At 43.5% G+C, this 26,302-nt stretch overlaps 1 long non-coding RNA gene across 1 annotated transcript; it reads left to right on the top strand.

Moving 5' to 3' along the window:
- On the top strand, window positions 1–24,838 carry LOC130544810 (uncharacterized). The gene is made up of 2 exons (XR_008961429.1): window positions 1–4,174; window positions 4,270–24,838. It is a non-coding gene; the product is annotated as an uncharacterized LOC130544810 (long non-coding RNA).
- Window positions 24,839–26,302: the final 1,464 nt, after the last annotated feature.

Genomic DNA, 26,302 nt, shown 5'->3' with positions numbered 1-26,302 from the left:
TTCAAAATGCTTTAAGAAGTACATTAAAAGAGGATGGCAGTCAAGATAGGTTTAGGATTATGGATTTTTGCTCTTCAATATGATATATAAACTATAAATAAAATATTATGAACCTGGGGGCATGTGGGTGGCTCAGTCAGTTGACCCTCTGACTCTTGACCTCAGCTCAGGTCTTGATGTCAGGGTCATGGGTCCAAGCCCCACATTGGGCTCCATGCCGGGTGTGGAGCCTACATTAAAAAAAAGAGAAAAAAAGTCCTGAACCTGGATTTCATACATTTTTTGTGGACTCAATCTCATTGACTTCGTTTTCACATTTCCTATATAATAACCCTTGGTTTACCAGGATATTAGGTTAGCCAGAATATATCCCATTTCCAACCCCAAGAGCAACTAAAACAACAACAACAGAACCCACTAGATTTAGTAATAAATAGTCTTTCTTTCATTCAGAATGCATCACCTTACTGAAATATTCCTAACAAATATTTTGATCATGGTGAATAATTTTCTTTTCTGAAAGTTATACTCCAGCTTGGTTTAACCTCAAAACTGATTCTCCATATTTGTATTGACAGTCCAGTGTGACTGACTGATTGCCCTAATGGTACTTTTAGGGATAAACATTGTAAGTGTTTACTCTGTAGTAAAGTAAATAAAACTCAACGTAATCTCCATTAAAGCCACCCCAAATTATACATTAATAGTATCTGTTTCCCCAACCCAGATTGCAAGCTCAGGGTATGTCCCAAGGTTGTTATATTCCACTTTGTGTTCCCTGATTCATCCAGCCTAGGGCTTTGCATGTGGTGAGCACTCAAAATGTTTATGGATTAGAAATAAATAAACACATTTAAAATAGGCTTTGGAAAGCACTTCCTTTACAGATGCTACATCGGGCCTCATTTGGCACCAACAAAGCCTTCCAGAGCACTCTGTTCTGCACACAGCCTTGTGTTTAATAGAACTGGAGAGGGATGGAGCAAGAATGGGGGTCTGGGACCTGGGTTAGCTTAGGACCTGACACTGAAATGTGTAGACCTTCCAGAGAATAATGCGCCAAGGCAGATGGGGCAGGGAAGGGTGTGGGGAAACGTTAGTGTCTTCTCCGAACCTGGTGCTTCCAGGGGGCATTCTTACCTCTTTGGGGGCTTCTTTTTCGAATCTGTCAAATACAGGTATATACTGTGGGCTAGGGAACAGGGCAAGAGGCCAGTGCCCCTCAGATGTCCATCTGCCCCTCAGATGTCCATCTGCACCCGAATCTGCTGGGCATCTTGTGAAAATGCGGGAAACCTTGGGGTGAGATCTGAGATGCTTTGTCTTGGCTATTTCCCCGATGATGCCCGTGCTGCTGATCCCTGGACCACATGCTGAACAGACGGGCAGGGATCTGTTTGAATCACATGTGCACATCTAATCCTACGAATGGAGTAGAGCAGGCCCTCAGGAACTATCTGCTGAAAAAAAAATCAACAGTTCTAGATTTCATACCCAAGCTGTCTCAGCTTTCAATTCAGAACTGGGCCCTTGCAGGAACAAGTAAGGATTTTGAATTGCAGACACTTTGCTTTTAATATCAAAAGCCCGGTGGACTAAGAGCACAGAGCCTTTACCACGAGCCACAGAATTGGGAACGATGGCTGGTTTCCAGCTCTAAAGGAAATATGACTTCATCTAACAGTGAGGAAGGAAGGATTGGAGACACAATGGGGGGTGAGGTCCTAGCGGGTGTCTAAGAAGGGGTCCTTGCAAACCACATGCTCCAGGGTTCAGGCCCCAGAGGGGGTCCCAGAGCAGAAAGGACAATGACCCATCTCCCAGGGTTTAGTACAGGGAGACTTGAAGATTCACCCCAGAGCAGCACCGGAGGGGTGGATCAGGAACGGAGAGGACTGCCTCACCGGAGTCCGGAGCTCCCTTAGAGAACTTGAACTGGCAAGTCTGCTGCTACCTAGGTTAGCAAGAAATAAAGTCTAGTTATCTGAGGAGGTGCCTCCCTGAATTTTTAAACTTGCTCCAGATGCCCGATATGAGGCTCCACCGGAAGTGGAATAAAAGCAGAGACAAATAGAGGGTTGGAGTAAACAGACAAGTCCCAGAAAATGCCAGACAATTGTCCCGTGTTCGCAGCAGCAATTTCCCCGGGGTGTCTCGTGCCTGGCTGATCTAATGAATTGGATTTATTTGCTTCTGAACCTAAGCGTTTGGGAGGATGATGAAACATTCCCAAGAACTCCAGCAGGTCTTCAGTGACCCAGGCCAGGAGGAACAGCCAAATGCCGAGTTCACACGCCGCACGCAGACCGTGGTGTTTTGCTCCCTCAGTGAGGACCAGAACTGACGCGAGGTTACCCTCAAAGACGGAGCTCTGACAGTTCCCATTTAAGACAAAGAACTGGGCAAGATACAAACAGAAACCTGCCTTAAGGAAAGCAGACCAGAGGAAGAGGACAGAGTGCTTTGGCTTCGTGCTTGCTTTTTACTCTGAGCCCTTCACCTCGCAGACCGAGGTCAGCACCTGACCGCTCTGCAGCCCTGCCCACCTGCTGCCCGCAGGGTCCTGCGTTCCGTCGTCCTCCGCTCCACGAGATGAATGGGGAGTCTGAGAACCCAGTTCCAGCCGTGCTGGACTCTTGCAGGCACGAGTCCAGTCGCAACATCTGGTGGCTTGGGAGGGGCGTTGGCCTGAAGCTCAGAAAACTGTTGTGACATCCTTGTCCTCACGAGAGGCAGCCTTCTGCCACGGCCTCCTCTTGGAGCTTCTGCACTACCCAAACTGACAACTGTCGAAGTGGGTGGGATCATGGAGGAAGTAATGGCAGGACCTGGGGCCCTGGGCCTTTAGAAGGAGTGGACTAAGAAATCAGTGTCCTGGAAGATCACAGGCCTGTTATGGCTCTAATACTTTGCCTTCTTGGTAATTCCCTCAAGCTTTGATCTCCGATTTGTCCGAGGACTTTGGACTCCATGCATTGGGTCCGCTTGCATTGGGTCTCAGACTTGGCTGGTAGCAGTTCAGACCAGGCCTTACCTCAAACCTGGTGACTAATGTCCAGAGGTGGGACCTGGAAAACCTTTCCCCCCTCTCCTTCCTTCTTTCCTTCCTTCCTTCCTTCCTTCCTTCCTTCCTTCCTTCTTTTCTTCTTTTTCTTCATTTGCCCTCCCTCTCCCTCATCCTTCCTTTAAAAAATAAGCTGCTCAGCTGTTTTCTGCAGACCACTTCGGAAGAGCGGGGCAGCAGTGGTGTCTGTGAATTCCCTCTGAGGTTTTCTGTGCTCTCTGGCCATGCCCCTGACTTCTCTTTGGCCTCATGGACCATGCTTTGATGTCTTGCCCAGGCATTCCTAGCAACTACCCCTGCCCCTGGTCTTGGCCTTTGTTATTTGTGTCTCAGCCAAGGCGAGAGAGAGGAGGGCTGAAGATCGGACCCTTGGGAGAAAGCCTAGCTTGGGGTCGTGGTGCCTGGCACAGCGGACAGCAGGGGCCCGAGGGGCGGTGAGGGAGGGAATCATATGACTGGCATTTCAAGAGAGGAGAGCAGCTGAGGGAGGGAGGCAGACATGTCAAAGAGCCTGTGTATCTTTGGAGGAAGGGCAATGTGCCGCAGTACCCGTGGGTGGTGGAAGAAGCAGCCAGATAATGGGGGTCAGGGAACGCCACTTAAAGGGAGAGGAAGTTGCTTCCTAGTGTGGCCGCTATGGGCAAATTAGCTCCGTTTTCCAAATCTCAGTGTCCTCATCTGTAAAATAAGATAAGAATAGTTATAAAATTAAACTATTTGCCTTCAGAGGAGCCAAATGCAAAAAATAGGGCTTGGCACAAAGTCAAACTCAAAAATCATTTTGTCCCTCCTCCTTCTCCTCCTCCTCTTTTTTCCTCCTCTTTTTCTCTTCAAAATCTTGTTACAGACTCTACTTTGCAGTAAGGGCGAGCAATTATTAGTATTATAGTTGCCAGAGACATTGACCTTGAGTTAAAATTATAATTTTCTCTGGGTACACACGCCCCCCCCCCTTAAATTTTACAGGTACAAATGTCTTCCTTTACTGTGCAGCTTAATTCCTGTGACTCTTCGCATCTAGGCAGGTGACAAGGATCTGAAATCATACTGTGTATGGCCAAGCAAAGTTGCTGTACGGGCTGAGTCTTCTGCTGCAAGATGTCTGAAAATGTAAGTTTCTTATAAGGCAGAGTCTCCTTTGTTGCTTTGGATACTCATGGCTTCTTCGCTCAATCAGGATTTGTTTGTTTTGTTTTATTCCTTAGGCGTCTTGGTTATCTGTGTTGTGACTTATTTGAACATACGTCGGCTTTCCTCCATTTATCGGAATCTCTACTAGAAGTGAAAAGAATGGGGGAGAAAGCATATTGCCTCACTGAGCCGAAGTTATTATTGTTATTTACAGCGACAGAGAGGAAGGCGGAAATAACAGCGATTTGCTTTTGGTGGTCTTCACACGCAGGTCAGGAACCGAGGACTGGACTTGGGGGTGGAGAGGTACGTCACCAGGTCACCAGAGGCAGCACGCTATTCTCCTAGGTTTGCTTTACTATTCTTAGAAGCTCTTTCAGTGTGGAGCTGATGGCTTCTACTTCTCTTCATCCACAGCACTAGACCTATAGATCGGTTAACTTTATTGGCTTCTTTTTTATGCATCACAACAGATATCGAGTCTTTAAAACATGGTGTTACCGTGCCTTTAATGTAAGGGTGGAAATTGCCACCACTGAAAAATCTTGACATCACTCAACTTTCTGGGACCCTGTTTTGGTTCCCAGGGCATCTGAGTTCTTAACGTACCTTGAAACCTCAACACATCGCTTATTGCTTCCAGATACCGAGGCCATCCTCTCTTGGAAACGCTGTGCTCCCCTACTCAATTGCAAACAGTGGTAAAGGAATGCTATATTGGTGGCCTATTGTTCTAGCCTGGCAGCCCCTGGAAGACATTTGTAACATGTTTTTTAAGTTTTGGATTTTAAAGCGAATATTTACAGGGTCAGCTGTGTAATGTTTTTTCACTAATTAGACTAAGTCCTTACAGTTCGCCCCTCCTTTGTGTTGTATGTTTACTGTGACCTATATAACACGCAAAGATACATAAAGTCTTTAGTAAAACACGTAATAAGTAATTAAGTAACTTCATTATTGAGTTCTTGGCCAGGGTCTTTTTAGCCACATCTCCCTCCCTTCCCTTCTTCCCTTTGTTTTGAAGGCTCTCCAGGCCTGTGCCTTCGGGGACCCATAATTACTCGGCCTTTGTTCCCAGTGGGCCCTCTGTTCTCTGGGCCCACCTCCCTGAGCGATGTAGTGGGTCCAGGGGTTTTATTCTCCCATCCCTTGAGGGGTCTTGTGGCTCTGTTGAATTTCAGGCCTGGGATTTCCAGAGATCTTCGCTGGGCAACACTGGGTGGCCTGGCCTGCCTCCTTTGCTCTCAGTGCTATAGAGCTGTGAGCAAAGAGCATTAGTGGAGGAGGGGAAAAAAAACTGCCCACCAGCTGGGGTCTGGAGTGCAGTTCCACCCTGGGTTGCAGGATTCCTGGAAAGATGATGTCCAGAACCTGTGCCATGCTCTTTGTAGGACTAACTAGGTACTGGTGTGTCACCAACATCTGGTTTTCCCTGGAGATGTTTACATGCAACTGTTCTATGAAATCAGTCCACCATGCAAACTCATCCTTCTGAGAAAATGTGTGCAGATGATTTAACTTAATGACTTAGTTGAATTGAATGGCTTCCAGTTGCATAGTAATGTGTTTTGAGAAGTTTTGAAGGAGAGAGAGGAAAAGCTGGTTTCCCATCTCGTTCAAATAATTTTCCATTCCTCAGGGGGAGAAAGGAAAGTCTGAGAATCCAGCAGAATTAATGCAGGTTACCCATTACTTCATTTTATAATGTTTGGCAAGGAAAACATGTAAGTCAGTTAAATCTGTTTATTTAGCTCTTCCAGGCATTCCATGTGGATGGGGCCTGGGTTGGAGGGGACGGTGAAATGTGTTTTTGCTGAGATGCCTTACTCCCTTACTCAAGAGAAATAGGTCTGTTTTGTAAGCAGCGCCCACAACACCTGGATTCTAGCGGGTTCATTAGGGACCCAGGGGTTTCCTTGAGCATTTGTGTGCCGCGGGCCCTCCTGCAGATGAGGAACCTGAGAAGCCCGTCTCTGACCCCTCAGGCTGTTATGGAAAAGCTGGGCTTGGGGTCACCTGTGTTCCATTCTTGGTTCTGCAATCTGCCAGCAGTGTGACTTTGGGCAAGTCATGAAATCTCTCTGCATGGCCTAAGGAGAATTCCCCGCTTCAGAGGATTGTTGCAAGAACCGCATGAAGCAGCCGCTGTGGAGAAGCCTTATAATCTATAATCCAGTATAACAGTGCATTCCCACGTATCATTCATTCTTCACACGGATCCTAAGAAGCATGTTTCCAGCTGGAACGTGGTAGCCGAGAGGGCAGAGAATACATAGACCATCAAGATTCTTTGAGGGAAAATACTGACTTCTCAGACCTTTTCCAAAACGCATGAGCTGTGCTTGAGGAAAGGTTGCCTTATAGGAAGGAATCGACGCAGTAGTTGGTAGGGCCATCGGCTGTGTTTGGGTCTTAACAGCATCAGGTGAGCGAATGGAGGTTGCGTGGGGCAGATGAGGGTGCCGGTGCTGATGACGTCATCGGATCACGTGCTCTGGTCAGACACACCACCACCACCACCCCCCCCCCCCCCCCCCGCTGGCGCTCACTTGACTCATCTCGTTTCTTCCCTACAACCATTGACGCTACTTTGATTCTTACTCCATTTTACAGAGGAGAATTCCTGGAGAGGTTAAGAAACGTATCCAGGTTTACAGGCTAGAGAGCCGCAGAACAGGGATTCAAGCTCAGGTGGGCCTCATTTGCAAGCCGACACCCTTAACTACAGCTAAAGGGAAAGAAATAGAACAAGGCTTTTTTTTCTCCCTTCCCTGAAGGTCCCATACAGAAACTTTCTTTGCCTCTATAAATTCTATCAGTAAGTAGCTCCTGAATCCTTTAGGATCACCTAGAAAAGGAAAAATAGGAAGGAAGGAGGAGATTATGCTACGTGGCTGTAATTACTGTTGCTTACCATGAGCTAGAAGCAGGGTCACCTCTGAGAATCCCTAGTTCTCAAGGGCACCTCTGGACTCTCCGTTTGGAGATTTCAGGACGGGTGTTAAAGGGCAAGACTGCCCTCTGTGAGTACGGGAACTGTTTTCCGTTTCTTTAAAACCCTTTTATTTATTTTTAAAATTTTTTTATCTTTCAGAGTGAGAGCACCTGAGGGTACAAGCAGGAGGAGGGTGGTGGGGCAGAGAGAGAACCCCAAGCAGGCTCCATGCCACGGTGCAGAGACCAACCTGGGACTCAATCTCCCAACCCTGAGATCACCACCTGAGCTGAAATCAAGAGTCGGATGCTTAATCCACTGAGCCACCCACGTGCTCCACTGTTTTTTGGTTTCTAAGGATTCCCTTTAGCCTCTAGCTCAGTGCCTTGTACATCAAACAAGAAATGTTTGGTGACAAAAAGAAGCTGTAGAAATGAAAGCAAACCCCCAAATCTTCCCTCGAGACCCTGTCCTTTTGTCACTTCTATCAAACCAGCCCTGAAGTTGGTGGCTCGCAGCATCTCATAGCTGAAGTCTGGAAGTAATCTCTGCATTTTTTCTGTGGGGCAGGTCCCTGCACCCTACCTGGTCCCCTGCTTGGTCAGTGTGGAAGCTTTCCTTCCATCTAGCTGTGGATTTGAAATGTCTGCTGAAGTTACTGCCCATCTGGAGGAAGGAACAGATGCAACCAGAAGGGACTGGAACGATTTGGCTTTTCATTCAAGACTTTTGGTTCTCTGTGACCTTGTTCTTCTCTAGTTGTGTTTCCAAACAAAGTAGACAAGTATGGAAACCCCCACAAAAGGGCTAGAGGCTGCTGTTTTGACAGAGGGACTGATTTATACATGCCTCATGGTTTCACTGTGCTAGGCCGCTCTTTTCATCTTCTTTTCCATCCTGTGACCAACCCCACGTACATCTGGACCGTCGCGAAGGCACCCCCAGGAGTTTTAGTGGGGAGGGGGAAGATGAGCCGGGGTGCTGTGACTGGTGCTTACTTTCTCACAGCGTGTGACAAAGATCTGGGTGAGACCTTGGTGGAGCTCCTGCGGCCAAACGGACGATGAACAAAGCACTTCAGGGCGCACGTAAGCCACGAAACGAAATCCCGAATCCTTCTGTTAAAGGACTCTAGTCCAAGTACTTCATGCTAGATGGCAGTGAGGTCTGTACTCGGGGGAGACTGTCCCAGCTTCTGTCTTTTACTCCCGTTGTTGGAGCAAATGGGTATGTCTTATGGATGACATCCGTCCTGGGTAGTTTTGTAGGTGGTTTACGGAGTGTTACGGTTTCTACCATCTTCCTCCCAAAGCTCAGGTGGCCCCATCTTCTTGGCTTTGCTACTTACCAGCTGTTTGACCTTGACCTTTAACCTGTAAAAGCACTATCCAAATTTCAGACACTTGAACTCTGTAACTTTAGAAAAGGCAGGTCATTGTTAGTAAGCAGAAGACGGAATAGAGAAAAAATATTTTTTATTTTGTTCAAATAAGGTTTTTGGTAAAATCATAAATTGGAGCTCTTTGCTGTTGTACAAACCATTTTTGAATATATAGGACTCATTAGTGTGACAAAACAATCATAGATTAAACTGATGTATCAGTTTACAATTTAAAAACTAGAAGCTGATTTATTTTGTAACCACATATTAGCAAGTACTATTGGCATACTTCTAAATCCATGGTCAAGATGATTAAAAAGCTGAATTATGATTGCTTTCCACTGCTTAGGTAACATTTATACAGTTATTTTACTTATTTAGAATCACCAAATTACAATGATTAAATTACCATAATTAATTATAGTTAATCAGAATTATATAACATTCTACTCATTCAGTTACTTCTTCATAAGCTGTAAAGAACAATTTTTTCCCCTAATTTAAATACCTTGTATTTAAAGGGGAGTGGGAGGTACAACCTTCCAGTTATGGGATGAAAAACTCAGGAGAATAAAAGCGCAGCATAGGGAATATAATCAATGGTATTGGAATAGTGTCGTACGGTGACAGACGGGAGCTAAGTTGAGCACAGCATTACGCACAGTGCTATCAAATCACTATGTTGTACATCTGAAACTAACGTAACGTGTGTCAACTTCACTCAAATGCACACACACACACACACACACAAAAGCCACTTGAAATTTTTGTTTGAAACATGCTAATATTACGTTATATATATTCTATTCCAGTAAAGTATTTTAAAAGTTAAAAAAACCCCAAATACCTTATATTTACATAGTGCTTTGTAATTTTCAAAGCCTTTCGCAGACACTACTTAATTTGAGCCTTCCATAATCCAAACGTTCTGTGCTTTTGCTCTCAAAATAACATGGGAGGTGAGACACTGGTGACTCCAACAGGCCCACAAAACCCAATGCCAGGTTTCCCCGAAGAGCGTTGTGAGGTCAGAGTCTCTTCATTAGATGCTCTTCCAGCTTTCTGCCCCATATACAGCTGTGCATGTATATGAGTTTCTGTGATGACTTAGTAAATGTCTTTCTCTTTCAGGAGACTTCCATTGCCGAGAGGGCAGGACCATTCGGGTTGCTCCCTTCTATGGCCCCAGCTCCCCACCCACTGCCTGGCGCTTAGTAGGTGCTCAGCAGAGATCTGATGAATGAATGAATGAGCTCAGGACAGTGCTTGTTACCAGACACAGAGTCTATTTCTTTGAGGCTTCCCGGGAGGAGTGTCCTGGGCTCTTACTCTTGCAAACAACTTTGCTTCTCTGAAACAGTCGGTTTGTTCTTAGTGCCTGGACCCTCTCAGCTGAGTCGCCATTCACAGTCTCCTTCTCTTGCTGGCAGCTGGAAAACATTGAAATAAATCCTGGCTGACCCTGAGCAGATGTGCAGGACTTCACGGCATATACTTTGTGCCCTGGCCACCTTCCTGCTTACAATTTATGCCCTGTTCCGTATTTCCCTCTTTCCTTATTTTTCTTTACCATCCTTTTGTTTACTATAATGCATATTTTATGTGACCTTTACTCTTATCTTCAGTATATTTGGCAGCAAGTCAGGTTATAAAAAATAGTGCTCAGATGAATGGCCCTTAATGTACTGGGGGTCAATAGATAAAAGGTTAGAACTTCAGGAAAGATATTTTCAAATGACAGTAATTTATTTCAATTTTTAAAAAAATTTCATGGTAAAAGCAATGATAAAAATCGATGTTTACTCTGAGATTCTTGGAGTCTAGCAATATAAGATCCCTATAATTGCAGAGAAATGTGGGCTTATACTGTCACCGTAATGTGTAGAGGATGTGTGAGAAAGAAGAAAGTCATCTGAACAGTGCCTGGCCTGAGAGATTGCGTGCTGTCTCTGTTGGTCTGCTTTTATATTCCTTTAGCTCTTGGAGACATGAATAAAGTAGGTTCTTGTCTGGCCCACCTCTCAGTTTTGCTTTGTCTTTCCTCTAGCCTTCAGGGATCTCAATGAATGGAGAACTTCTTTCCCACGTGGAAAGCTTGGTCCAGCCTAGATCTTCTCCCGCGTTCTTTTGACCTAAGTGCCGTCTGACCCATAGCATCCCTGAATTAAAGCTCAAAAATAGTTCCAGCTACAATTGCCACGGCGTTCAAGCAACCAGATTTGTAGCCATAGCCTTCTCCCTGTGCTTTTGAAACTTTTGTGACACCCCCCCCCCCCGCCCGTGGGGGCAGGGAGCTTTTGTTTACCCGTGAAGCACCACTTTCAGTTATACTCATGATTATGTGACTTTCGGTATTTGCTATGTCCTCACTCTTGGCCAACACAAATATGTTATCACATTCGACCTTCCTTAGCATAAGAATGACTTTGGAAGGCCACAAGATTTTCTAATAAACAAATAATGAAGGAAATGAGAGCACCTGCAGAAGGAAGGAAAAGCTCCAACTGCAGATGAGGAGATAAGACATAACAAAGCCATCCACGTTCCTGTTAAGTGATGGTCCCTTCCAAGAATGCAGAATGCTATGACCGCTTGTATGGAATGCCTGCCCTGGCACGCTCGCTCCAACACAAGCAATCCATGCTAGCCAGACCGGCGGTACTGTCTGATCCACTGTCAGCGGCATGAAACCCCACGCATTTGCCCCAGGGCCTCCCCTGACCCCCACCCAGGAGGCCGAGGAGAAAGCTCCCGTACCATTACACTGGAAATTAACTCTTTGAGGGCAGCAACCACAAGAGCTAGTCCCAGCCCTTTTCCTGTTCCCTTGATGCCCACTCCCCCTCCCCCACCTGCCACCCTTCCCAACTATGTAGAGGTCCGTTTATGAAGACAGTACTTAGGGTGGGAGAGGGGCTCCCCTCTTCTTCTTACTAAGGAGGAATATTTTAGCCTCTATTAGCCTTTGTTCCATCCTCTGAAAATAATCCAGTTAGTTTAGAGGATCGTTCTGAGATGAAGCATTGACCTTACCTTAGTTCAGGAAGTTTCTTCAAATGTCCACTGCCTCATAGATTCATTAGGTTCTTAGGGAAGTCTCTTTTTTGGACCTTGACCACCACCACCATTACTGAGGGAAAGATGGGGAAGTAGTGGGGGGAGGGATGGAAGAGAAAAAGGGGAGAGGAAGGAGCAAACTAAAACTTTGTAAAGGTAGGTGCCTGGTATATTTTGGAGTTAGCTTGGTAAGGAGTTGCTAGTTGAGTTGCGGGCAAGTTTTTTTTTTAACCTGCCTAATATGTCCTGAACCCCCACTGCTTAAGAAACTGTGAAGGTAGAACTGCACCTAGACAAGAGGGGGCGCGCATAACCAGCATCCCACATACAGTGATGGTCACCAGCTTTCTCCCCGAGAGCCTGCCCTTACCAATCAGTGACGTTTGCACAGCGTCTGCAGGAAAGACCAGAGTGATGGGGACAGATGGACTCCGTATCTGCCCCTTCTAGATTAGGATACACAATGATGACATCACCGTCTTAAGCAGGGACCGCTCCAGAGTGTAGTGCGGCATGCTGACAGGGAGAGCTGAGTACTCTTTTCTTGGGTGAGGGTGGGCAATGGAATGGGGAAGGGAGTGGAGAAGACAGAGCTGCTGAAATGAATAGGGGAGGGAAAAGGCATTGGTGCACGGTAGGGGGATATAGAATATACAAGAACCTTCACTCTTTGTGAGATGAAGTCATAGGAAGCAGTGTTTTAACAAAGTCTCTCCTTGCACCTGTTAATGTTTAACCCCCGCTGAGGTGGGCTCCGGTAATTCAGCCGGACATATCTGCTGAGTGTAAACGGTTTTCTAGGTTTCCCATATGCTGTTTCTGTCTTAAGCTATTGATACTTGCAAAGAAAAGGGGGAAAAAGTTTAATTCAAGTGTATGAAAGAAGCCTTCCTTGTCTTCAGTTCCCTTGATGAAAAGTTATGCCTTTTAGATAAATTTGACGAAAACAAAGGGTTTAAAGAGTCTCTCTCTGTTTTGAAGATTGTTGCTCTTGGTGATGATAAGTTAAATTGCAGAGATGAAGCACAATCTGGCCATGGCTGCTCAGTGCACACTCACACTGAAATTGTCCCTATGTCTGCCAGGTGCTTGGGTTCCTTAGTACACATTAGGATGTGTTCCAGAAGGTTTTCATCCTACAGCCCCCCAAAAAAAGTTTGATAATGACGGTCACTATTTTGAACTGCGACGTTTATGATTGCGGCACATTTGATGTAGACATGATGACTTTTTTCCCTAGGTGTCACAATTTGTCACTTACAAATTCGGAGCTTTCTGAAGCAGCCCAGCGGGGACGTGTGTAAGGAATTCGGTGTTAATGTTTGCTCTCTTCTCTAACGACTCCTGCTTCCTACACCAAACCCCACACTTGTTCCCACTGAGATTCTTGGAGTCTAGCAATATATTAGAAAGGTTTCGCCTTCTAATAACTTTTTTGTGCTTAATTTAGGGCTTCATAGTGATCTTCCTTCTCTGTCCTTATTCAAACCATCTTTACTTCTTTGATCTCTTTGCCCAACCCCTGCCATAACAGTCTTGTTGCTCCTTTACCTGAAGCTGTTCAGCAGTCTCTCCTGGGGCCCACAGGACAAAGCCCCTGGGAGGCGTTCTTGCTTTGTGGGCTTTTCCAGCCCCATCCCTGTGGGCTCCGCTCCCGGCAGTGTAAGCCCCCACCCCCACCGACTCAGACCTCGAGTTCTCTCTGCTTCCCCTGGTGATTCTCACTCCGTGCTGCCCTAACGGTCTCTCCCCTTCATCTGTTCGTCCACCAGGTAAGCGATTACCTTTGGAAGTGCAGCCAGCACTCTCTCTAGTCACCAAGCCATTCTTTCTGCTTTCACCTTGCGTTTGCTTCTGTCCTAGCCCAGTAGGACCTCCAGGCTGTGTGTTCCAGCACAACCAGACAGGTTGCTGAGTAATTAAATACTTCCACCGGACCTGGGGACCCCCAGAACCTCCTGGCGATCTAGCAATGAAAGGGTTACTGTCTGCAATAGCGGAGGGCCCCCTGGACCCTGCTCGACACTTGGGCACTCACTATCCATTTGGGTTGGGTAGTTAATTTTTTCAACCCCCCTCCCCCATTACATTATTTCTACCCTTTGTGGCATTGCCTGTTGCATTTACTCGTTTTTCTATGTTTCCTTCTAAATTGTAGCTTCTCAGAAGGTCAGGACACAGTCTTCCCCCACCCAGAATCTCCAGCATCCGGCGCAGAAACTGAAACAAAGTGGGTGCTTCATAAATGTTGAATGAGAATGAGGCTGTCTCCCGGGGCCGGGTGGGGCGGCTGCAGCAATGATGTGAACTGGTTGGCTCGGAACCACCCTTCTCTGGAGACATCCTCTGGAGTTTTCGTCGTCCCGATTGTGGGAATGGGTGGCGGGGGTGGGGGTGCTAATGGCATCTAGGTGGTGGAGGCCAGGTTCTGCTAAAGATGTATCATGAGCTGGGCAGCTTCCATCACAAAGCCTTATCTGGTCCAAAATGTCAGTCATCAGTGCTGACGTTGACCTCCTGCCTTGGAGTGTTGGCAACGTTCCTTTCCTCCATCTTGGGGTCTCATCCTCCCCTCGGTTAATGACTTTTTCTCCCTATGTTCCCCCATTTCATGGTTCTGGCAAGTCTGTACCTAGGAACAGAAGAAAATCACAATTTCTTTTCTTTTTCTTTTCTTTTTTTCCTCTCCACTCCTGCTGCCTGAGGAGGTCCCTCTAGACCTTCCCTTTGCCTGTGTCCCTTCAAGGTTGAGGCCCCTCCCTTGGTTACATGCCCCAAAGTGAAGGTTTCTGAGCAGTGCGTAAGATGTGAAGTTTACTAGCACAACCCGACAGACTCAAGACAATGTTTGGGGTCCGAGAGAGAGCTAGCGAAGGAGAGGACATGGGAGTCTAGATATTTGACTGTGTCTAAAGGATATCAAAACACTCGGTGGAACACGGAAAAAACGGGGCCGCCCGCCGGTTTTGTTTATGTGGAATAAGCGAATTGTTTCCTCCCATGTGAGTGGCTGGTTTTGTTTTATCTTTCTGTAGCCACTGTCCCCCTTCTTCCCCACAGAACAACTAGGACTCATTCTTTTTTGTGATCATTGTTTTGGCTTTTTTTTTTTCCCTTTTGATTTCTTCCAATGAACTCTTATTTTGCTGCATAATATCAAAATATTTTCTTCAAAGACAATTTCCTTTAAAAATAAACTGTTATCAGAAGAGAAGCTATGTCCACAGCTGGTAAAGGCATGATTAAATAATCACCGTATGGGGAATTGAAAAGCAATTTCATAATATAGCTTCGGAATCCAAAGAGAAAATCGAAGGAAACATTCCAGTTAGTTAAGAAAACTTTTAATCAAATGAAGTGTTTGAACTCTGTTTGGTTTTTGGTTTTTTTTTGGGTTTTTTTTTTGGCAACTTGCTGTATGTACATGTTTTACTTGGTGAGACTCTGTAAGAGGTTATCTTAATACAGTTATGGGCTTCCTGAGAGTTTAGTTAACCTTCTAATTACATATAAAATAGCCTTGCAAATAGTTACACTAAATGTTTTGGACATAAATTTGAACATGGGCCCTTATCTTTACTGCCAGTCTCCACCATAGCTCTGGTTTTTTTTACTTTTTATTTTATTTTTAAAAATATTAGTCTAAGAGGAAATAAGAGTATTTTAAGAGAAACGCCTATATTCTTTAGGCTCAGAGAGTGACATAAAATCTTCTATGCATGCGTAGTAAAGATACAGAGAAAGAGAACAGTTTTTGAGTCAGAGAGGCTGGGGCTCTGCCAGGGACCAGCGTGCAAGTCTCAGAAACCCCCTCACTTCTCTGGGGCTTAGTTTACCTCATCTGTAGCCTGGGTACAATGCTACCACCTTTCAGGTTTGTTCTGTGGACTTGAGTTTACCAGTGCAAAGCCCTCGTTGAAGTGCATGGCATGTCTGGGGTGCTCAGAAAAAAATCGCTGTCATTATTAACCACAGTTGGTGATTCAGAGGCAAACTTTTTACAGAAAAGTTTTCACTTTGAAACTGATAAAATGTCGGAGCTACCAAAGAGGAATTTGTGAAATGCATATCAGAATTTCTAAGGCCACCACTGCACAGATTCTAAGCTGAACTACAATTTAATGCCTATGATTTTGGGACCAGTATACACTGACTTCAGGTGAGAATTCCTTGATTTTTTTTTTAACATCAGTGGAAATCCTGTACTAATACCGGATAAATTAAAACACTTTACATACCTGTAATTGTGAGACATTGTACGTTTCGCTAGAAAATTGTATTGGTATGTTTATAAATGTTACTGTATTATCAGCCCAAGATTTTTAATTAAGACATTTAATTATGAAACTTTACATTATTTAAATACATTCAAAATAAGAACAGTTTGGACTTTGCAAATTGATTTAATTGTATAAGATGATAAGTGTTTCATAAAGCTCCATTAAATCTTGAGAAAAGATAAAATAACTTAGAAAAATCTTCCCAAATTTTGTGAAATGACTTTATTTTTACTGTTTCCATGTAGCTTAGAATGTTTTGATATTTGTGCATACACTAAAATAGTCAAAGTTGTATGTTCTAAAACCATACTGAGCTTCTATAAGAGAGCTGACATATGCTTTGGAATTGCATTTGAGTCGCGCCTTCGGGAAGTCATTTAATCAATTTATATAATACAGTATTTGTAATGCCTCTCCAAAGCATATTTAACTGTATTTGATTTCCCATGGAAATTTGAATTTTATTTAAATACTTGTATGTCATTTTTCATATTTATCTTGAAAACACCATTTAACATTTTGCAAAGACTCCCATTGGTATTAATCCGATAGGTTAATTCCAGCGAATTTTAATTAAATGCTTGCTCTTTACCTTTCATGGGAATGCTGTATCATACCGGTATATAAAGTTTAGGTTGGAGGTACTTCAGTGAAAAGATAACCTTGCCTATCCCTGCCCAACCTTAAATGCCTGTAGAATTTTTAAAGAGCGGATGAGTTCCTTCTCCGATTCTAAAGAAGAGTAAGAAAACTAGTGGCACTCAGATCAAGAGAATCGACCTAGTCTTAAAGCTTATTGCTTTGTACTTGTGTCTTATGAACTTTGAATTGAACTTCTGCACAGGATCTGATCTGGATGAAATGTCATATCTGAGACTGATCCTTATCTCCTAAACGTTTCCTTTGTTTCTTTGATTCTTTGGGCTTTACCCTCTTATTTTATTGTGAGTGGCCCAGAGCTTTGATCTTGCAGTAAGCTCTGGCTTGCAACACAAACCTTTGCTTTGGTATGACACACAGAAGGACATGGGTATACTCAGAAAATCTAAATAGACAAGAGGTTACTTCTTCTGAAGGCAAATGGGGTAACTTCAGAATTTATTGTCTCCCATTACATTATGGGAAACTAAAAATTCACACGGGTATTTCAACGTTAAGAAAGCACACCTGTGAGAACAAGTTTGATGTACAGTGTGTATCTGTTTCTCATTTCATTTACAATTGTTTCTTGGGTTCTACGAATTAAAATTTTCTTCTCTGCGTTGCTGCAGACATAAAAATTTAGAGCCATCTTTCAGATTCCAAATTCCTTTCTGGTCCAAAAATTAAAATAGTTTCGAAGCTCTACAGTGAGTACAAAAATGATTAATATACCCAACACAAAACATATCATACATAGGTGTTTTTTAGCCTAAATAATAATTAGAAATGCCAAATGTATAATATAAATAGAAGTTATAAGTATTTTGTTTGCAAATAATATTTCCTATTTCCTGACTATTTTAGATTTTTCTTACTTTAAGGGAAAAAAAGGAGCATAAAATTTTCTGAACCATATAGTTCATCGTCTTCAGTTTCAGAAAATGTACCCAATAATCATGGATCAGAGGAACATATTTAGACTAACAGACACCCTACCCTATACCTTGTAGATATGAATGCACAATGTACCTCTAAAATTAAGCGTGTCTTAAACATACTGCTTTAACACTCAGGTACCTCTAAAGAGGCTTGGGGAGAACTTCCAAGGGTTTCTTCCTCCAAGAAGATCTACTAATACGTTAATTACAAACCTGTAAGTGTGGTTTTAAAGGAAATTCTCTTGGCTTTCCTATCTTCATTTAAGCAGAAAATGTTAGGTAGCAATCCAGATTCAGCCGTATGACTGGATTAATGGCAAATGTATCATTTTGAGACGGACGCTGACATTTTATGTCCCTCCAAATACAGGCAGCCAAGAAATTGATTTCACATGTTTAATAAATGCATGATAAGAATGGGAAAATTTTATTTGCTGTCATCAGACATTTCTCTAACAGACATTTCTCCTAGCAGTTTTCATTAAACTTGAGAATTGTAGCTGAAGGAGCTAGTTTAAACATAAAATGGTAGACAACACCGAACTCTGAGCTGTGGTAAGGAAGCAGCCTTCTTATTATGACTGTTCTGTCAGTCTTCTGTTTCAAGGGTCAGAGCCTTTGCATATGCTGCTCCTTATTGATATATTTACATACATACTTATATTTTTTTAAATTGGCATTCACCCACTTAGCTACTAAGCAAGCACTGAACTTTGGCCAGTGGGTTCATAACTTGAATTCAAGCTGTAGGTAATGTTTGTAATTCTAAAAATGCCGACATTTGTCATTGTGAATTATGTTTCCTTTAGGAAATTCCTTGACTAAAGAGAGGCAGTCATTTTTGACACTAGTCAGATGCCTCTGTGTTGACCCTCCTGCCGAATGAGACCGGGCTCGCTAGGTTATTAGTATTTAAAAAGAAATAACCATCCAGTGTAGCATTTCAGTAAATAATGACCTACGAGACTTCTTAGGCATATTCCTCCCATTTGCCCCCCCACAGCAATGATGACAGCGTTTTTCTGTGTCAGCCGAGCAGGGGCTCCTTGTTCTTCATTCACATTTTTCGCTTAATCCGATGTCTTTGAAATCCTTGCCTTGTAAGTTCCTATATATAAAGATTAGGAACTGCTTTTGGCGATGCGGAATTACACGCTTTTAGATGAAATTCAATCCTTTGTTAAAGGTTTTGCTCAGAGCAACACTATTTACTCCTTGTTGAATTTGGATGACACAGAGAAGAACATAAGTTAACTGGGAACAGAAATTGTGTTACCCAATTTAAAAAGAGCTGTAACAATAATTTTGGGAAAGGCTAGAAATATTAAACATCGGTGAGTTTATTTAAGCCTTTTAAGGAGGAAAGGAAATACAGGAAGATAATTAAAAGTGCAGGGCTGACTTTCCCTCTGGAATGTCTTTGACTTGCCTGCCTTCATATAGGTTATATCATAATGAAGGTTGGGGATTGAAAAAAGAATTTCTGGTATTTAAAGAAGTGATGGGATTTGGGGACTCTTGGTACTCATCTTTGAGTAAAACAGATTTTAAAAAAATCTTTAGGAGTGAAGAAGAAAAGAATATTTGGATATCATCAACTATTGGAAGTGGTTTTCTTTTGACAATTTTCCAAATATAATAGGTTAAAAACTTGGAGAAACACTGAAAAGTGATTACAGTCTCCCAAATGATTACTCTCTCTGACCACTTATAGACCAGAGGGGAGGTTCATACCTGAGATTTAAGATGAGACCCTTAATATTTGGGTAAAGAATTCCAAAGAAACAGAAACATGGAGGTGACGGGTGGGTTCGAGGATTGGGAATAGGAGGGATGTCTACACATTATCCATGGGGGAAAATACTGAACAAATATTCAATTTGTTCACATGGCAGGATTGAAAGTTTTGTTCCCTGTGGCGTACAAGCACGAATCCTTAGACAATCTCTTCAAAATTGGCTGAATGATCCCTTGAGCTTAAAGGTAACAAATTCTTGGGGTCTCCGAGTTATTCATTTTTACATCTTTAGGCCCTTTTCAGCAAACAGAAAAGGCAAAAACCCTCCTTCCCAGGGGCCCCCTTTGTTGTTCTGTGTGTCCTTCTCTGCCGTTTGCATCCCAGATGCATTTAGCAGATTTTTGTTTTGGTTTGTGCAAATGAACTTCATCTCCAATACCACGTCCCTCCCACTTCTGAATCCACTCTTAATGGATAACCCTTACTTCCTTGTTTCCCAATCTGCCCTCTTGAAACATTTGCTGCTCCACTGTGTTTAACATTAGCATTGGATGGTTCTCAGGATTCATTCAAAGATGGGAAATGAGGTTTGGGGTTTTTTTTTTTTTTAAGTTGACTTGGCTGGAAGGCACTCATATACAAAGGATGCCGGGAAAAGAAAATGAGCAGACATTCTAGGGAAGTGAGGTAATTGCACTGGGCACAGGGCAGTTCCGGAAGGTCCCACTCAGAGTGGGCTTCAGTGTTACCAAGCATGAATGTCCCAGTTCCTGGCTGGGTGCCGTGTGATGGAAAGGGCGTTGTAAATATTTAACCTCTCTCTCAGTGAACAGCTCTCATCCCCAGTAAGTATTATTGACTGATCAACTATTTGCTCCTGGAAGAGTCCTTCATTTATTTTTTTCTTTTTTGGAAACTAACTAGAAAGAAAAGGAAAAAAAAAAAAAAAAAAGACCAGAACACCATGACTTCATTGGATTGAGACCCAGACTTCTCTGACAAACCTCATTGAAGAGGAAACCGGAAATGCTTGACTGAAGAATGTCGATGGCTGTTTCATGTGTACCCAACTCATAATATTTGTCTGGGGAAAAGCACCAATGTCAGGGAAGTTAACATCACCAGGAAGAACACAGACCAGTAAGCTCTGAGAAGGCCGGGACCGGGACTGTCCTGACCACCACCATATCCCCAGGTGGCGGGTGCCTGGTGCAAGCTCGCAGAATGGCTGAGTTACCCTGCAGGCTGCAGTTGCCAAATCTTTGGCTTGTTTCTCTTCTATGTCATGTGTATTAGGCCTAAAATTTGCTTTGAAATCACAGGAAGAAAGACTCTATATAAACCAAGTGGCCATTGTTTTCCTTAATATGATGTCACACCCAGCCTCCAACCCGTTGCAGACAACAATTGAACCAAAGCAATATCTGTCACATGCTGCCCGAGGTCAAGTTAGTTCATCTCCGTGCCTCTAGCCTGGCATTATGTAAAGCACTGAAATAAAGGCAACGAAGTATAATATTTCTCTGGAGGTACAAACTTAATAGAAACACAATTTGAGGTGAGAGGCCAGAGAGAGGACTGTGTTTGATTTCCTCCAAAGGAGTAAGATATGCTCAGACACAGAACCAGTCTTCTGCAAATTCCGTTTTTTTTTTTTTTTTTTTTTTCTTGGTTGAAGTTAACAGGAAGAGGATTTTGGCCTTCTGGGTTGTTGTGGGCAGGGAAGGCTTGTCCTCACTGGCAGAAGGTGGTTTCTGTCTCTTGGTTAGTGCTGAAGCTCAGACACAGCCACAGAGTCTAGGTGAGTGTGTACTGACCTTTTGGTAAAGGTAGGGGCAGACAGAGACTATACATTTTGAGCCTCATGAAAGTATCCTAGGATTGGTGAAATCTCCGAGTTCATGTATTTTAGAATTTACAGTGAGAAAAGGAAGTGTTCTTGCACGTCCCCAACATTGATGAAAAGTGTACCCTTCTCACGATAGTGTGTCACTAGGTCTTCACGTCCTTCAGTTATCTCTGTAGCGGATGCTTATTTAGCATCTGTTATGGGTCAGGCTAGGGCCAGACAGGCATGATTCCTGCCTTCCTGGAGTGCCTATGTTGAGCATTGAAACAGTTATCAATGGATGGGCATTTTACTCACACTCTGAATGAAATACTATATTCAGAAGCTGAAGACCACTTAACAATAGCAATGAGGAGGAGGAGAAAAGAAAGAGAAGGAGGAAGAGAAGAAAACTCAAGAAAATAAAGCCTAAGGCAAAAACCAATAACAAACCCAAAAGAAATCCTGTGTTCATCAGTAGCAGACAGGTCAGCCCAGATCCCTGAACCCACCTTGCCACCTTTAGAAATCCCGTCACACATTATTTGTTCAATGGACACTACGGAGTGGGGCCAGCAAGAGAGCCAAGCCTTGGGTCAGTCTGCAGATGTTTGCCATTCTTCTGGGGGTTTCCCCCTGACACAAACACCTGCTGAGGTAACTGGGACTTGCGGCAGCCCCACAGAAAGCAGAGAAGGGGACTCCCATTCATCTTGCAATGCCAAGTTCAGGCCACATGTTCAGTACCCCTTGCCTTGATAAGATTCCTCACCGGCGATGATAAGCCTATTTTTCTTAGTTATGTAGTGCCAGTGGTGAGGGTCCTCCTGCTTTCCTCCCTTTCTTGGGTCTGTGCCCAGCAGAAGGGAGGGTAGAGGCCACATATGACAACAGAATGTCCTTTTCTGCCCATGCCCTGCTTCTTCCAGATGCATCTACAAGCAGTGCTTGGGACATGGCAGCCATGCAAAGAGTGTATTGCATAAATTAATGAATATATTGTTCAAGGAGTAAGCCAAATGCCTTACAAGGCACGTGGGAAACTCAAAGAACAGAATGGCCAGTGTGGTGAGCGGTACTCAAGCTGGGGACCATGCAGGCAACATGGGCCCCACTCCACGGGTAGCAGCAGCTTAGTTCCGGTGGAGTATTGCCATGTGGGGAATATAGGTCCAGTGTTGCTCAATCTTCTGATTTTTTTAAGAGGACCCAGAAATCTAGACTTATTTTTTAAAAAATCTAATTTAAAAAATGTTGCTATCACTATTTTGAAAAACACTGTGTAGACCAAACATACATACCTGTGGGCCAGATGCAACCCAGGTCTGCTAGTTCATAGCTCTAGCAGAGATGAAAACAGAGGGGCCCCTGCTGGGAGAAACAACTTTGTGAAGGCAGTGATTTTGAAAAAAGTTGTTTGGAGTCCATATTCATGAAATCGTTTGGTCTATATCACTTAGAGAATGTGCTAGAGACTGTGGGGTTCTAGGCAAACTGGTTAGGGGCTCTCTTTGGCCTCTGCTGCCTTCCCAGAGCAGGAATCTGGAGTCCTGTTGTTAGCTCCAGGATGTGAAAACTCTCCTGCTCTCTACTGCTTATGCTTAATTTATCTGAATTAATGCAATGAATTTAAAATACTTTTGTGTGGGTCTTTCTGCCTGGTGATCGATGGAGGTGCCAACTTAGGCCACGCTCTGAGAATGATCACAGCAAACAACAGTGCTTGTCCCAAATATATTTAATGATAAGTTTAGGGGAGGGATAGAGAACTGAGGCCTGATATCATTCTGGGAATGAAAGAAAATGGACTTTTTTATCCCAATCAGCACAATGCAAATTTCCAGGGTGTGACCTGCAAAGAATATCTGTGACCCTCTTTAGTTCAGAAATTCTAGGAGGAGGCTATAGCTGTGGCTGCCACCACTGGTTGAGCTGGTCAGCAGGAAGTTTGGCCTGCCAGATAAAAAGGAGGGAACAAGGAAGCCCTTCCCCCTCATCCACCAATTTGTCCACATGCCTCAGAGCCTAGAAGTGATTGGCCAAAGAGAATTGATTTTAAAGAATTTATTTTTACTAGTCTGTATTAGATATGGTAGGCCACCTGATGCTGTAACAAATAAACCCCTAAACCTCAGTGGCTTAACACACACACACACACACACACACACACACACACACATTTTTGCATTGGCAAAGTCTACTGGGTTCTCAGGGGATGGTTTTTGTGAGACTTTCCTCCAAGCATAGAATCTGGGATTTAGCTCCTCTCCTTCAGGGCCTCTGCTGTCCCTTGGGGTGGCCTTGAGCCCTTCTCCTGGGGTAAGCAAAGAGAGAATTGATTGGCCTGTTTTATAGCCAGGCCTAAGAGTAGCAATCTTTACTTCTGTAATATTTTATTGTCCACAACCTAGTCACACGGGAAGCTGACACATTGCCTGTTGACCATCTGAGCAGAGGAGGGAGGAACGTGCCAACATGCCCTTCACTCCTTCTCTTCATTTCTCCCTCTCTTTCCTTTCATCTCTTCCCCCTTATCTTTTTTTCTCTCTCTCATGCTGATAACGACTGGCCAACCGCAAGAGCAGTGAGGCCCAAGTGATAACAGGCTGGTAGCCTGGCTTTCCATGAGGCTGGACTTTAAAAATCAGGGAAGCACGATGGTCTCCTTCAGATAGCACAGCAGCTAATTTGTCTCTAATCAGGGTATTGCTAATTTCTCACTCAGTAGAGCTATTTTCATAGAATTCCTCTTTCTTTTTCTCCTACATACATGCTAAGATGTATGTAGACCCTTCCTATTTTATATACACAAAGGATCCCTTACTTAATTTCTTCTATTTCCATGATGGAGACAAATCATTTTAATTCACGATTTTTTGCAATTTCAAAGTGGGTTCCGTCAGAGGACCTAAGGGCACCTCACAAATATTTAAGTCATTAACATTCATCCAAAGGAGTTTTCGAGGTAGCTAAACCGAGCATCGAACTTCTGTAGTTTATAGGAGCGAAACTGAGTCACAGAAGAATTAAGGGATGTGTCCATGATCATTCTCAAAAGGAGTCATTATTGCCAGAAGTTCCTAAGACTTTTAATCATCTAGTTTCCCAAATCAGATCAGAATTTGTATTTAAACCCCTTACATTACGCTTGCAAAAATTAAAGTGTATTTTTGTTTTATGGATTTTAAATATGCATTTTTGAATCATTGCTACTAAAATTACAGGTCCTTTGTCCTAATTCAGAAATGGTTGGGACATATATTTTAAAAGTTCACTCAATCAAAGGTAAAATTTTGAAAGCCACAAGGTCACGTTAAATGTCCAAGCAAGTGGGTCCTTTTTGTTTGTGAATCTGGCTTCCTGGTGAACCTGTGTTCCTATGAAAAAACTCTAAAAAACATGTCTGAACTTTGAATGCAATTTACAGAGTGTCAGTAAGAGGTGGTGTTCTCAGTACAAACAGCTTATGTGGGGAGGCAAGGGTATTCTAACCAAGTTAGGTGAAAAATGACTATTTAATGCACTGAATTTAGAATTGTTAAATAAAAAAGATAGACTTTTGAGTAGGCTTAAAGTGACAGATTTGGGGAGGGTTTATTGACCAGATGCAGTGAATCTGAGATCAATTAATTTTGCTTTGAAGTTTGTTCGTGATCCAGATCTTCAATAAGAAGGTAGTTTCCAAATCACTGGTCTGTGAACGCGGCTTGTGATTAATTACCCTTTTATAATCTTAGGAATTCTGTTCTTTGCTATTTTTTGAATAACTCTGACTCCACGGGGAGTTGTATTTTGGCTGGTATATTTGGAACTGCTAATAAACACCTACTTCCTGTTTTTCTTACTACTGTGTATAGCAAATTGTAAAATTACTCGTATTGCCATCTCTGTTTCTTGTGTGTTTAATCAGCCCTGATTTATGTTGTGGGATAATCTGCATCAAAGAGTCTTTGCCAACACATTTCTCATAGCTTCAAAATGTAAGATACTGTATCTTCCTATTGCAGTACAAACTGGAAGGATGATAGGAGAAAGTATTCCATTTCATCAGCACAGAAAAATTGGATTGTAGTATCGTGAGCCCCAAACAACTCTTGGAAAGAAGTTAGTGTATTTTCACTTTATTTTCTTACATATATTTTTGAGGTCAACAGTTTTATGCTTTTAGGAAGACATGTGGTGGTTTAGAAGGCGCTTTTCTGTTTTCCATTGAGGTGTAATTTTTCTTGGTAAAGTCTAAACAGCGTATTCAGCTAATCATAAGAACTATTATTATTACTCATCTCGGGTTTTTAATTTGCAGAATGTTCTGGTTGCTTTGGTTGCTCACACTAGCCTGGCCAGCACTGAGACCTCTGGCTTGTATTGTGTGGGCTGCAGGTTCATGTCGAGGTCCAGGAAGTGCTGACCTAGGATAGTTTGGGGCTTCCCACAGAACATGAGGCACCTGGAGGGCAACGGCTCCGGGTCTAGCACTGGCCCCAGGAGGAGGTGAGGCTCTTTGCCTTGCAAGTCTAGACAGCTACTGAGTGAATGATCAACAGATATTCATTCTCTTTTGCTGATAGAAAAGCATAGAGAGTTAATGAGTCACTGGTGCCCTGAATCTCTACCCTTTTGCTACTCTTTTATCCGAGCTCCACCCCATGTTCCTGGTGACCCAAGTGGCAATGGAAAGCTTGAAAATGGTATGAGATATTACTTAGCAACTGTCTACAAATCTGGCACTGCACTGGCCATGGGGCAGTATTACTCTTGGAGGTGGACAATTGGGCCCCTGTTCTAGACCCCCTGCTTTAGAGGATGCTGTTAAGACCCTTCTCTGCTTTGCTCTTACCAGTGGGGCAAGATATTTTGGGGGGTTAAGAAGTATCCACCCAGGGGCGCCTGGGTGGCACAGCGGTTAAGCGTCTGCCTTCGGCTCAGGGCGTGATCCCGGCGTTATGGGATCGAGCCCCACATCAGGCTCCTCCGCTATGAGCCTGCTTCTTCCTCTCCCACTCCCCCTGCTTGTGTTCCCTCTCTCGCTGGCTGTCTCTATCTCTGTCGAATAAATAAATAAAAATAAAAAAATGTTTAAAAAAAAAGATTAAAAAAAAAAAAAGAAGTATCCACCCAGAGCTCACACCCAACCCCTCCATAATCTGAGTACCCAGAACTAGAGAATTCCTGCCCAATGATCTGATATGTCTTCCAGGGCCCATGAAGGCCTTGTTCCTCATTCATTCTCCTGAGGGGTGGATGGTATATGTGTGTGTTGGGAGGATGGAGTTTGGATGTGAAGGGTGGGGCTTCTAGACATAGGCAC

The sequence above is a fragment of the Ursus arctos genome, unplaced genomic scaffold, assembly GCF_023065955.2.
Source record: "Ursus arctos isolate Adak ecotype North America unplaced genomic scaffold, UrsArc2.0 scaffold_25, whole genome shotgun sequence".
In the NCBI taxonomy this organism is placed as follows: Eukaryota; Metazoa; Chordata; class Mammalia; order Carnivora; family Ursidae; genus Ursus; species Ursus arctos.
Note: the sequence above shows the minus strand (reverse complement) of the source record. Positions and strands in the feature narration are given on the sequence as shown.